The sequence below is a fragment of the Neovison vison genome, chromosome 9, assembly GCF_020171115.1.
Source record: "Neovison vison isolate M4711 chromosome 9, ASM_NN_V1, whole genome shotgun sequence".
In the NCBI taxonomy this organism is placed as follows: domain Eukaryota; kingdom Metazoa; phylum Chordata; class Mammalia; order Carnivora; family Mustelidae; genus Neogale; species Neogale vison.
In genome coordinates this window covers 79116505-79128578 of record NC_058099.1, presented here as the reverse complement: position 1 = coordinate 79128578, position 12074 = coordinate 79116505, and positions in this window count along the sequence as shown.

Sequence of the window (12074 nt, the reverse complement as noted above, 5' to 3'; positions counted from 1 at the left end):
CACACAGCATAAGAAATTAAATAGTACCAGCAGTGATTTATCCAAAGCTACAGAACCTGGGTTAGTGGTACTTGCATTAATCTGTTTTTCCAAACATCTAAGACCCTCAAAGCTTCCCAGGCACATTGTTTTCCTACCTGCGTCCGTTGACCAAACACTCCCAGCGGGCTAGTTTCAGAAGGCACTACCTTTGAAAATGCTACCACTATCGGTCCTTTCTGTTGGGTCTCAAGTGGGCCAGTTATGCCTTTATGGCTACGTGCCTTACAGTTCTTAGCGACAGCATTACCCATAAACTGCCAATGGTGAAGATGGTCCTCTAAGGAAAATATAATAAGGAAGTAATTAATGTTGGGGGAGAAGTCTGGAAAATAATGGATGCCAAGCACACAGTGGGGAAGAAAGCAATCGTATCCTGAAAATTAACTCCGATTTAGGTTTGATACCCTAAAAATGTCCAAAGGGGCAGAAAAAGGACAACAGTGGAATCTATTTGGAGGTTCTCCCACAACATTTCTTCTAGATCAACAGGAGCAGTTATTGTCATTAAACGTGATGAACAGCTCAGTTCTTCTAGACTAGAGCCAACTTTTTCAACATTGGTCTTTTTCCCATTGTGCCAAACACACCCTGGGCTATTTTACTAGGAAGACTGTGTTCCTTTCAAAAATCCCCTGCGGAGCTATGTGACCTCTCGGTCTATGTGACCTCTATCCATGCCTCGAAGAAAGGTCTGAATTTTTATGACATCAACTGTTGCAACAAACCCTACTTCAAACTCTTAGAAGCTTTTAAAAAATTATTTATTTATTTTTAAAGATTTTATTTATTTATTTGACAGGCAGAGATCACAAGTAGGCAGAGAGAGAGGGAAGCAGACTCCCCGCTGAGCAAAGAGCCCAATGCAGGGCTGGATCCCAGGACCCTGAGTTTATGACCTGAGCCGAAGGCAGAAGCTCAACCCACTGAGCCACCCAGGCGCCCCCCCCTTTTGGTTTTTAAATAAAAACGTATGAATGGTGTCATGAAAATGATAAGACTTATCTGTGGTGGCCACCTCTTTTCCAAACAGTCTCTGCCCAGATTAAAAGGCCATGAATATTTGAACATGAAATGAAACACAGTTATTAACAGAGCAACTACTTGGGAACAACCTCTGTTTGGGGGGCAAAGGTCATAGAGCACCAGGCCCTCAGTGAGTCTGTGACATTGCAGAATTGTCCCTGTTTGTGTCTTCCTGAATGGTAATCAAAATACGAGTGATGGGGGCTCCAAATCACGAGCAGACCAGCTCGTCTGGCACCTTACTGCTCCAAATGGCAGTGTCGACATTACCCGGACCTTGTTACTAGTGCAGAACCTGCATTTTAACTGGATCCCCAGGGATGTTTACATGCATGTTCAAGTTTTAGAAGCACTGTATGTTAAAAAAAAATTTGCTGCTCTAGCACACACCCCTCCAAAATATTTCCTGGTATATAAACTAGAGCAGAAATTGTACAAACTAGAACAGAAAATGTAGAGTGTAGAAATGGATTTGGGCTAAAAATCTTAAGGGTCATAGAAAGAAAAGCCCCACTTAACATGAAAACATTTCATTAGTGTAGCCAATATTAGGCTATTTTTAGCATATGGTAACAGGCTGCTAATTTCCTCTTCACACTTTAAAATACCAACAGGGGCGCCTGGGTGGCTCAGTAGGTTAAGCCTCTGCCTTCGGCTCAGGTCATGATCTCAGAGTCCTGGGATCGAGCTCCGGATCGGGGTCTTCGCTGAACAGGGAGTCTGCTTACCCCCACCCCCTGCCTGCCCCTCTGCCTACTTGTGATCTCTCTCTCTGTCAAATAAATAAATAAATAAATAAATATCTTATAAATAAATAAATAAGAAAATAAAATAAAATACCAACATATTGGGGAAATTATAACAGTGGTGGAAACTAAAGATATAAATCAACAATATTAATGATGTTTTTCAATCACTGGGAGGAATTAGTCCTAACTGTGGTGTAGATGGGTCATACTGAAACATGATGGCCAGGGAGCTCATGTATGGGTTTCTTAAGAATGCAACATGGTCATAAAAATTCATTATTATACTAGACACCTAATTCCTGAAAAGTTCTTCCTCCCTAAGAGAATTATTTCCTGGGAATTCTTCAGTCCCTCATTGTTGGGTTCACTTTAGAGTCTATAATGCCCAGTAATTCAACTTGGCCATGAGGTCATGAGTCCAGCAGTAGGGCACTGCATCCCATCTTGTCACATGATGAGTAACTGGGGGCATAAAAAGGAAGCGGTCCACTGGGAGACTGAACTTACCCATGTTCTACCTCTAACAAAGCAGGAGCTACACATTGATTCAAATTTTTCAGTAGTAAATACACAACCTCATAGAAAACCAGGCAATAGGAAAAAAATGACCTGCCTCAGTAAAGTAATACTGATCAGGATAAATGTCTTCTGTTTGACCTCCGGCTTACATCCTGAAGGAGAATTCTGATGTTGGTAGACAGTGAGAGAATCCAAATAAAATATGGGAGTCCTATCGGCTACCAAACATCAGACTGGAAGCAATCTTCCTCACTCAAAGTTCAGAAATCAGAAAAAAAAAAGTATGTCAGATGTAGTTTTTGAAGATCAAAGAAGGATTATTATTGCTCCACATGGGCAGGGGAAAATTAATCTTTTTTTTAAGATTTTATTTTTTTATTAAACAGAGAGAGAGAGAGAGCACAAGCAGGAAAAGCGGCAGCAGAAGGAGAAGCAGATTCCCTGCTGACCAAGGAGACCAATTCAGGATTCGATCCCAGGACCCCGGGATCATGACCTGAGCCTAAGGTGGTCACTTAGCTGACTGAACCACCCAGGTATTCCAGAAAAATTATTCTTATTAGCACTGAGGAATCAGATAAAAATTTTAAAAATTAAGGAAAAAATGATGAAAAAAAAAGTCACTGAGACACACGGCTCCTGTAAAAAGGTAAATCACAAGGACATGTAAGAAATGTAGAGGAAGGGGCGCCTGGGTGGCTCAGTGGGTTAAGCCGCTGCCTTCGGCTCAGGTCATGATCTCAGGGTCCTGGGATCGAGTCCCGCGTCGGGCTCTCTGCTCAGCAGGGAGCCTGCTTCCTCCTCTCTCTCTCTCTCTGCCTGCCTCTCTGCCTACTTGTGATCTCTGTCTGTCAAATAAATAAATAAAATCTTTTTTTTTTTAAGATTTTATTTATTTATTTGAGAGAGAGACAGTGAGAGAGAGCATGAACGAGGAGAAGGTCAGAGAGAGAAGCAGACTCCCTATGGAGCTGGGAACCCGATGCGGGACTTGATCCCCGAACTTCAGGATCATGACCTGAGCCGAAGGCAGTCGCCCAACCAACTGAGCCACCCAGGCGTCCCAATAAATAAAATCTTAAAAAAAAAAAAAGAAATGTAGAGGAAGGAATATGGCAGTAGCTAACTAAAACACAGCTCGGGGCAGCGCAGAGCAGAAAACGGAACTAGTGTGATGGCACCAATTACAAAACAGAATCAGTGGGACCAAAGACCAACTAGAAAAGCTCCAGAAGGAAAAAGAGATGAAATTGATTAGACAAACAAAAAGCAATAGATCACAGAGCACGGAGATCTGCATCAGCTGAACTTCAAGAAGGAATAGTGAGAGTCTGAGACATGCTTGCATGAGACAGCCCCAATCACTCCCCCAGCTTCTTCCAGCTCTGTAGGCATGGGGCTCTGCCAAGCAGGGCACATGCTGTGCTTCCAGGAAGATGGTTCGGTCCCTTTGGGGTGGTGGTGACCTCCATACCCAATGGCATTGGGTTTTGTTTTTTGTTTTGCTTCGTTTTTTAAGATTTCACTTATTTGAGAGAGAGAGCACAAGCAGCAGGGAGAGGCAGAAGGAGAAGCCAACTCTCCACTGAGCACAGATCCCCGTGCAGGGCTCCATGGGGGGGCTTCATGGGAGGCTCCATCCCAGGACCTGAGGATCATGACCTGAGCTGAGGCAGACGCCTAACTGACAGCCACGCAGGCACTACAGACGACTAGTAGTGACACCCATATCCAATGGCATTGTTGATGACAGTGATGAAAGAGGTGATTGAATGAATTGGGGGTTGGGGGGTAGCAGTCACTCTACTGCCTGAGGTTGAGGTCCTGATGGAGCAAGCACATTCCTGGCCCAGGACTGGCTAGGGCTGGGGAGTAGGAGCAAAGATTAGCCACAAGGGAACATGTAGGAACTGTCTGGGATCATGAAAATGTTCTGAAATCAAAAATCCCTGTACTCTTAGCATGCATAAATTTTATATGACATTTATTCACCAATAATACTGGGTTTTTTGTTTTTTTTTTTGGTTTTTGGTTTTTGTTTTTTTCCAATTTATTTATTTTCAGAAAAACAGTATTCATTATTTTTTCACCACACCCAGTGCTCCATGCAAGCCGTGCCATTTATAATACCCACCACCTGGTACCCCCAACCTCCCACCCCCCCCGCCACTTCAAACCCCTCAGATTGTTTTTCAGAGTCCATAGTCTCTCATGGTTCATCTCCCCTTCCAATTTACCCAAAAGCACATACCCTCCCCAATGTCCATAACCCTACCCCTCTTCTCCCAATCCCCCTCCCCCCAGGGCACATACTGTTTTTATTTTATTTTTATTATCATTTTTTTATAATTCTTTTTTTTTTTTTTTTTTTTAAGATTTTATTTATTTATTTGGCAGACAGGGATCTCAAGTTGGGGGAGAGGCAGGCAGAGCGAGCGGGACAGGAGGAAGCAGGCTCCCTGTTGAGAAGAGAACCTGATGCGGGGCTCAATCCCAGGACCCTGGGATCATGACCTGAGCCTAAGGCAAAGACTTTAACACACTGAGCCACCCAGGCACCCCGACTCCCTCATTTTGAAACAATTTCTTTACTTGACTTCTAGGCTGTCACCTTGTTTCTATAACCCTATAGGTGAGCTCCCTGTTTTCACTTCTATCTCTGAGATATGTCCTCCATAGAACATCCAGGATTATTTAAAAAAACAAAAACAAAAACAAAAACAAACCAACCCAAAAAACCTATAGATCATATATAACAAAGTTCAGAACTTCCAGTGATTTCCCATTTCATTTGGCATAAAATCCAAACTCTTACTTTGGCTTAGGGGGTCCCTCATGATCTGGCCCCTGCCTGCCTCTCAACCTCTTCCCCAGATCTGCTTCCACTTCATGTCAGCCACCACTTTATCTTTTGATCTGCGAACATGGTAGGCTTACAGCTCCTCAGACCTTTTACTTGTTTTCTTTTTCCGCTGGAAATGTTTTCTGCAGTTGTCCACAAGGATCTCACATTCACTTCATTCGGGTTTCTGCTCAGATGGTGTCTCCTCAGAAAGGCTTCTTGTTATTTCATTGCAGTAACTCTGCACCACATGTTATATCATATATTTCCTTGTTTCTGAAATGATTGTCTCCCTCGCTGGATCTGAGTTCTGTGAGACAGAGACCTAGTCAGGCTTTATCATCACTGTCTTCCTTCTTCCTAGAAAAAGCCACAGTAGGTCCTCAATAAATCTTGAGTGAATAGTTGAATACGTGAATTTAATCTTTTTTTTTTTTTTTATTTTTTTTATTTTTTTTATAATTCTTAAAAATTATTTTATTTAGTATTATGGATGTTGGTATACCAAACAATTTTATAAAGCAATGATACTTTCTTAACTTTATAAGTTAATTACTTTTTAATTTAATAAGTAGTTGTAAGCCCCCAAAAGATAAAATACTCTTCATAAACTATTCAGCAAATTTTTTCTCTCTTTAATATATGTATTAATTTTGGGGGCAATGGGTGGCTCAGTTCAGCTCAGTTCATGATCCCAGGGTCCTGGGATCAAGCCCCACATTGGGTTCCCTGCTTGGTAGGGAGTCTGCTTCTCCTTCTCCCACTCCCCCTGCTTGTGTTCCTGCACTCACTATCTCCCTCTGTCAAATAAACACACACACACACACAAACATATAAACTTTCAATTTTTTTTCCTTTTTTAAGATTTTAAAATAATAGTTTTATACATAAAACTATGGCCCCAACTATCCATTATTGCAACATTTATCATTTGCAGTAAAAATTATGCTCTTATATCTCAACATATAAAATATCTGAGCTTTTCTACCCTCAATTACATGTGTAGTATTTACAACTGCATATTCAGATATTAACAGCTCGTCTATATGATCTCCCTTTTTCGTTACACTGATTACATATGGTCGTAACCAAACTGATCACTTGGTCATGCACAAGTCCAAGGACACCAGAAATGCCACTGAAGTGATGATTTAGTAATTAGACTTTCAATGGCTGAGGCCAGAGTTGAAGCCAAAGAGCAGATCTTGGCTGAATAGTGACATTGAAGTCACACTGAGGAGCTTTTCTACTTCATCTGAAATTTAATTCTTCATATAATGTTTAGAATTAAGACTCAAAGTCTAAAAAGGAAAACTTTCTAAGATTAAAAAAAGGCTCAGCTGATAGCTCTAATGAACTCACCATGTGTCTCACAAAAAGTAATATTGCTCAGTCTTCAGCTTGTCTTGGCAACAGTTTTATTTTCATATAAAAATTGTATAAGTGATACAATCTTATCCGTGTGGGAAAAGAAAACCAGAAAAACAGATAACTTGTGGAAGAAAAACAATCACTGAACCTAGCCTTCACCTGTATGAATGTAAATGTCATAATAAAAAGAAGAATTTTTTACACAATTTTAATAGGACAAGTTGAGCTCTCCAAATTGTATGCCAAGCTAAGATGCAGCTCTTTGTCAAGGCCAAAGAATTATAATCAGGTGTGTTTATTTGATGCATAAAAGAGTTGGTTTACAGTTACAGTGGATTTCTCTGAATTGCATGCAAATTACATGCAGTTCAGATGAAGTTTGATTTGTAAACAATATTTTTCCCACCTCACAGATCCACACCTGCTGCAAATCTGGGGCCTAGAGTAATTGCCTTCAGGAACAGGCAAGTAACATACACAAGGGGAGAAGGCCAGGTGTATTACCACGGTACAACAGCGTCCTCTTTTTGGAGTGTTAACCCTCATCTTGACACTTAGCTTCTGCATCAGGGAAATGCAGGGGTGCTGAGGACCATGGCAAACATGGGGGGGGGCGTGCCACTCAATGGATACTTTTCAGGAATGGGAATCTGTATTGCTGACTGAGTCTTGTCATGTTTAAAAGAAATTTGATATCTACATTTTTATACTTTAAAGAATCTTCAGGTTTTGCATCTGAAAATGAAGGATTTTGTCCAGGATCCGTGGCTATCGTGCTAATTCATGCTACACAAGTCTGTCTTCGAGTTAAATTCTCTGAAGAACAGAAGAATTTGAAACAGAGAGAACTAGATTATATTTCAAATCCCCATGATGTTAGGACCCTAAATAAGAGCTGGCTGAGTCATGATCTGGGATCTGGGATCTGTCCCTTTATGGATGTGGGCTCACACAGCTGAGAGTCACACATACTTCCTCCCGGGCAAGGAAGGTAGAACACCACAGAGGCTGCTGAACATCTTGCTCCTGCTTAGGGAGGAGGGACAGAGGGAAGATGTCAGCTAGGGGGACATTTCTGCTGTGCCTTACAGGCTGGGCTGAATTTTTCCGAGCAGAGATAGGCCTGGTGGTGGTTATCTGGAACAGTATGAAGAAACACAAGGGGGTAAGAAAGTACACAGCACAGGCAGACAGAATGAGACAGCTGGTATACAAAAGGAAACAGCACCCAGAAAGGAAGCATTAACTTATTTACTGGAGAGCAATTGAATTACACTAATCACTTACTTTCTTAGAGGATCCCACATGGAGGAGGAGAAAAACCCGGGCTCGGGTTGGTATGATTGCAAATCCTAGTTTCCATGTATAAATCATTTATTCAATTATGCTCTTTAAATTAGAATCACAAGGACTTTACCCTAATAATCCAAATCCCCTTAAATTTTATAAATACTTAAAACACAAATATGTACAGATTTTTATGCAAGATATTAATAATACAGATTCGGTTCTCATCAACATTTCTAGTCTTAATTTCTAGGATTACGATCTGTGAACTCATAAAAAAGACAATTTAAATCATCCCAAATAATTCTGAGGCTACTTTTTCAAGCAATCTTGGGGGCTGTCTCCTCAGTTTGCTAAAAATCCCTACCAACCAGAATGATTGGCTGGAATGTAGGCTGAGTTTTTGTTCAAAATTCAGTGACACAGAGCCCTCTTTAAACATTGAGCAAGAACTATAAAACTTATAATAGAAGCTAATCGAACATTCCGATCACTGGGGTGAAGTCACAAAATGATATAGTTTTCATGTCAGATTTGAGCCTATAAACCCCATCCACTAGAGAGAATTCTGGGTTAATTTCACTTGATATATTACATTTTTAAGATAAACTATATTTTTAATATATATTTATATGTATATATACATAAGGTTAAATATGATCATTTATTTTCCCAGTTAGCTGAAGAGACCTTAGAACTTGAGGGAAACCTGGATCCTTTTCATATTCTTTCTACCTGGCAGGGCCCCAATGTTTTATTCAATATTAAAAAGGCAGCTAATCGGATTCTCTATGTCTTAAGCCTGTCTCATCACAACTGCTAACGTGGGCCTAGCCTATTTTGCTGTGCAATGAATAATAGATCCAAAGAAGATTGTTAAGTACAATATGGAAAAGGAACTTCAAAATACCCACAGTTCAATAAGATTAAAAATAAGAAAGAAAGAAAAATAGAAATAAACAAACAAACAAAAAAAAGGCAAGAAAAATAAACTGAGACCAAAGTTTAGGTTAGTTTACAAAATGTAAGTCATAATATCCTATGTCCTATGAATATGTCTAATTTCACAGATTTAAGTCTACGTTTCCTAGCAAGGAATTTCTAAGACAAAGCAGAAAGCATCGTCAAACCTTCCATAAAGTAAACACAAATCAGTTACTCGGAATGATGACAAGTCCCCAACAATGACAAGAACCCTAAGTCCAAGTTCTTTGAGAAATTGATCTCATGGGCACTCCTGAAGAGTTCAGTTGATAATGTAGCTATAAAGAATGCTCAGCCCTAAAGTTTAATAACCGATGATATGTGAAGTGGACAAAAGAAGTGCTAAAAATGCAAAAAATAGAGTTCTTGAAGGTGACGCTCCTCAGGGAGCCCTATGGTGGCTCATAAGTTAAGTCCTCAAAGACATTCATGTACAGATGCAAGACAACTGTTTTTTGCAAGATCCCTCAAAGTGGGCCAAGTATATGAGCAATCACCAGTAATTCAGTTAATCTCTGTGGACTTCAGTAATGGTCAGTCTGAAAAAGGGAAGATGACTGGCAGGTGGAACAGTGTAGATAATCCCTAAGAGTCCTTTTAGCTCCGAAAAAAAATGTCTGTGATTCTTTTTATAGTTCTTATTGAAGTGTAATTGACATACAATATTATATTTGTTTCAGGTGTAGGACATAGTGATTCATCAATTCTCCACATTACTCAGGGCTCACCTTAACTATATCCAGCAACTGCCACCATGTAATGTTATCGCAATATTACTGAATGTATTTCCTACACTATACTTCTCATTTGGAGGATTTACTATTTTATAAGTGGAAATTTGTACCCGTTAGTCCCCTTCATCTATTTCACCCATCCCCCCACCCACCTTCCCTTTGGGCAATCACCAGTTCCCTGTATTTAAGAATCTGTTTATTCATTTGCTTTGTTTTCTAGATTTCACATAAAAGTGAGATGGATTTTGTCGTTCTCTGACTTCTTTCACTTGTCATAATACCTTCTAGGTCCATTTACATCATGGCAAATGGCAAGATTTCACTCTTTTTTATGGCTGAGTAATGTGATTCTTGGTGAAATATTTTTTTTAAAGATTTTATTTATTTATTTGACAGAGAGAGATCACAAGTAGGCAGAGAGGCAGGCAGAGAGAGAGAGAGGAGGAAGCAGGCTCCCTGCTGAGCAGAGAGCCCGATGCGGGACTCGATCCCAGGATCCTGAGATCATGACCTGAGCCGAAGGCAGCGGCTTAACCCAATAAGCCACCCAGGCGCCCCTTGGTGAAATTTTTTTACTGAGCCCCTACTATGTGCTATATCCTTGGATTAAAAGGAATTATAAACCCACGCACATACAGGTGCAAACACCCCTTTGATTATTTTGTAATTGTGCTTTTCTGGAGAGTAGATTTGCTGCTATTTGCCTGTTATTATAGCAGAAAAGAATCCAATATTTGCACACCAATTGATCCATGAATGTCAACAGAGAGCGGGCACCTTCTGTCCTCCTAAATTGTTAATTTTTGAATCTCAGATAAAGGTTAGAAACTCTAAGTATTTAAAATTCCTTTTGAATGCTTCTCTCAGACTGAAATTTTCAAACAAATATGTAACTGGGTGCATATGCTAAATGAGGCTCTCAGCACCTCACTGTCTTAAAGTCTTTGTATGGAAATCCCAGGAATGTTTCCCACCATTAAAAAGACACAACTAGAAATGTTGGGCTTTTGAAAACTTGGGGACGAAACAGTGCAGAAAAGACAGAGCCCCCAGGAACGGGAGGAAAATTAAAGTGGACCAACAACAACTAACAATCTTTAAGAAAATTTTAATTCAGGGCTCCTGGGTGGCTCAGTGGGTTAAAGCCTCTGCCTTTGGCTCAGGTCATGATTCCAGGGTTCTGGAATCGAACCCCACATCGGGCTCTCTGCTCAGCAGTGAGTCTGCTCCCCGCCCCCCAAACCCTGTCTGCCTCTCTACCTACTTGTGATCTCTGTCTGTCAAATGAATAAATAAAATCTTTAAAAAAAAAAAAAGAAAATTTTAAATCTTCAAGATATTGTACAAAATCATTATGTTCCGAACCTCCCCAATGCCACAAATATTTAACTTTATGCATAAATCATGAATGTGTCATATATATGTATGTATGTGTGAGTGCGTACATATCTCTTTGTGTATTTTTCCCATAATATTTTTGGGACTATTTTGGGAATATCTGTAAATCTGGCTTAGAACATTTGCAATCCCATTCTTCCCACCTCAAAAGAAGAATACTGTGTAACAAAATGAAAAGCGCACTCCAGATCATTTTTACAGTTGCAGGATCCTGACATTTTCTGTAAATGAAGCATGTTTTCAGTGTATTATCGTAGTGATCCCAATTTTCCAAAGACATGAACAACTCCTTGTAAATTTCCAAACAAAACAAACTCAGTAAGTATGGTACTTGAATTTCTGAGAAATTCAGCACATAGTAAAACTGTGCAAAAATTACTTTGAGTGTCTATGTAAAGTCATCTATGCTCAGATAATTATAAAGTGCTTTTCTACCTGCATGAAAGTCGAATCAGACATTAAAATATAATGGGGGATATGTGTTATGGGTTGAAGTGTGATTCCCAAAACTTTACATTTTGAAGCCCTATCCCCAGTGCCTCAGAATGTGACCTTATTTGGGAATAGGTTCATTGCAGATGCAATTAGTGATGATGAGGTCGAACTGGTGTAGGGCGGGCCTATAATCCCATAAGCCTGTTGGTGGTACCCTGCTATGACCATCCTCCCCAGCTAATACAACATGGATCTGGGTGCAGTCTCAGAGGATAGCTCTTCATACTCTTTTCACTTTTTACACCAAGCAAATGTAGTACCCATCCAACAGATTACATTTTTGTGCAGTCTTATGCCAAAGAGATAATGTTTTATGGGAAGTGAGGGAAAAGGGAGGGAGAAAGCCATCAGAACGCAATCTATACTGTTCCCCCCAGGAGAAACAGCATTAGGCATGCAGCCAGTACTGATACCTGAAAAGTAGACCCACAATTCTGGAGAAGTCCTTCAGCCCTTGCTCCATCATGGCCTGGACAACATGGCGGCAGCAGTGCAGAGAGAGAGAACAGGGCCGGTGGCCAGCCGCAGCCACTAGCCAGTCATCCTGTAGGATGCAGCAGTCTGTGATCCAGACCTGCTTCCCTGGGAGTTAAAAATAATAATAATACATAAAACCAAAGACCGTAAGGA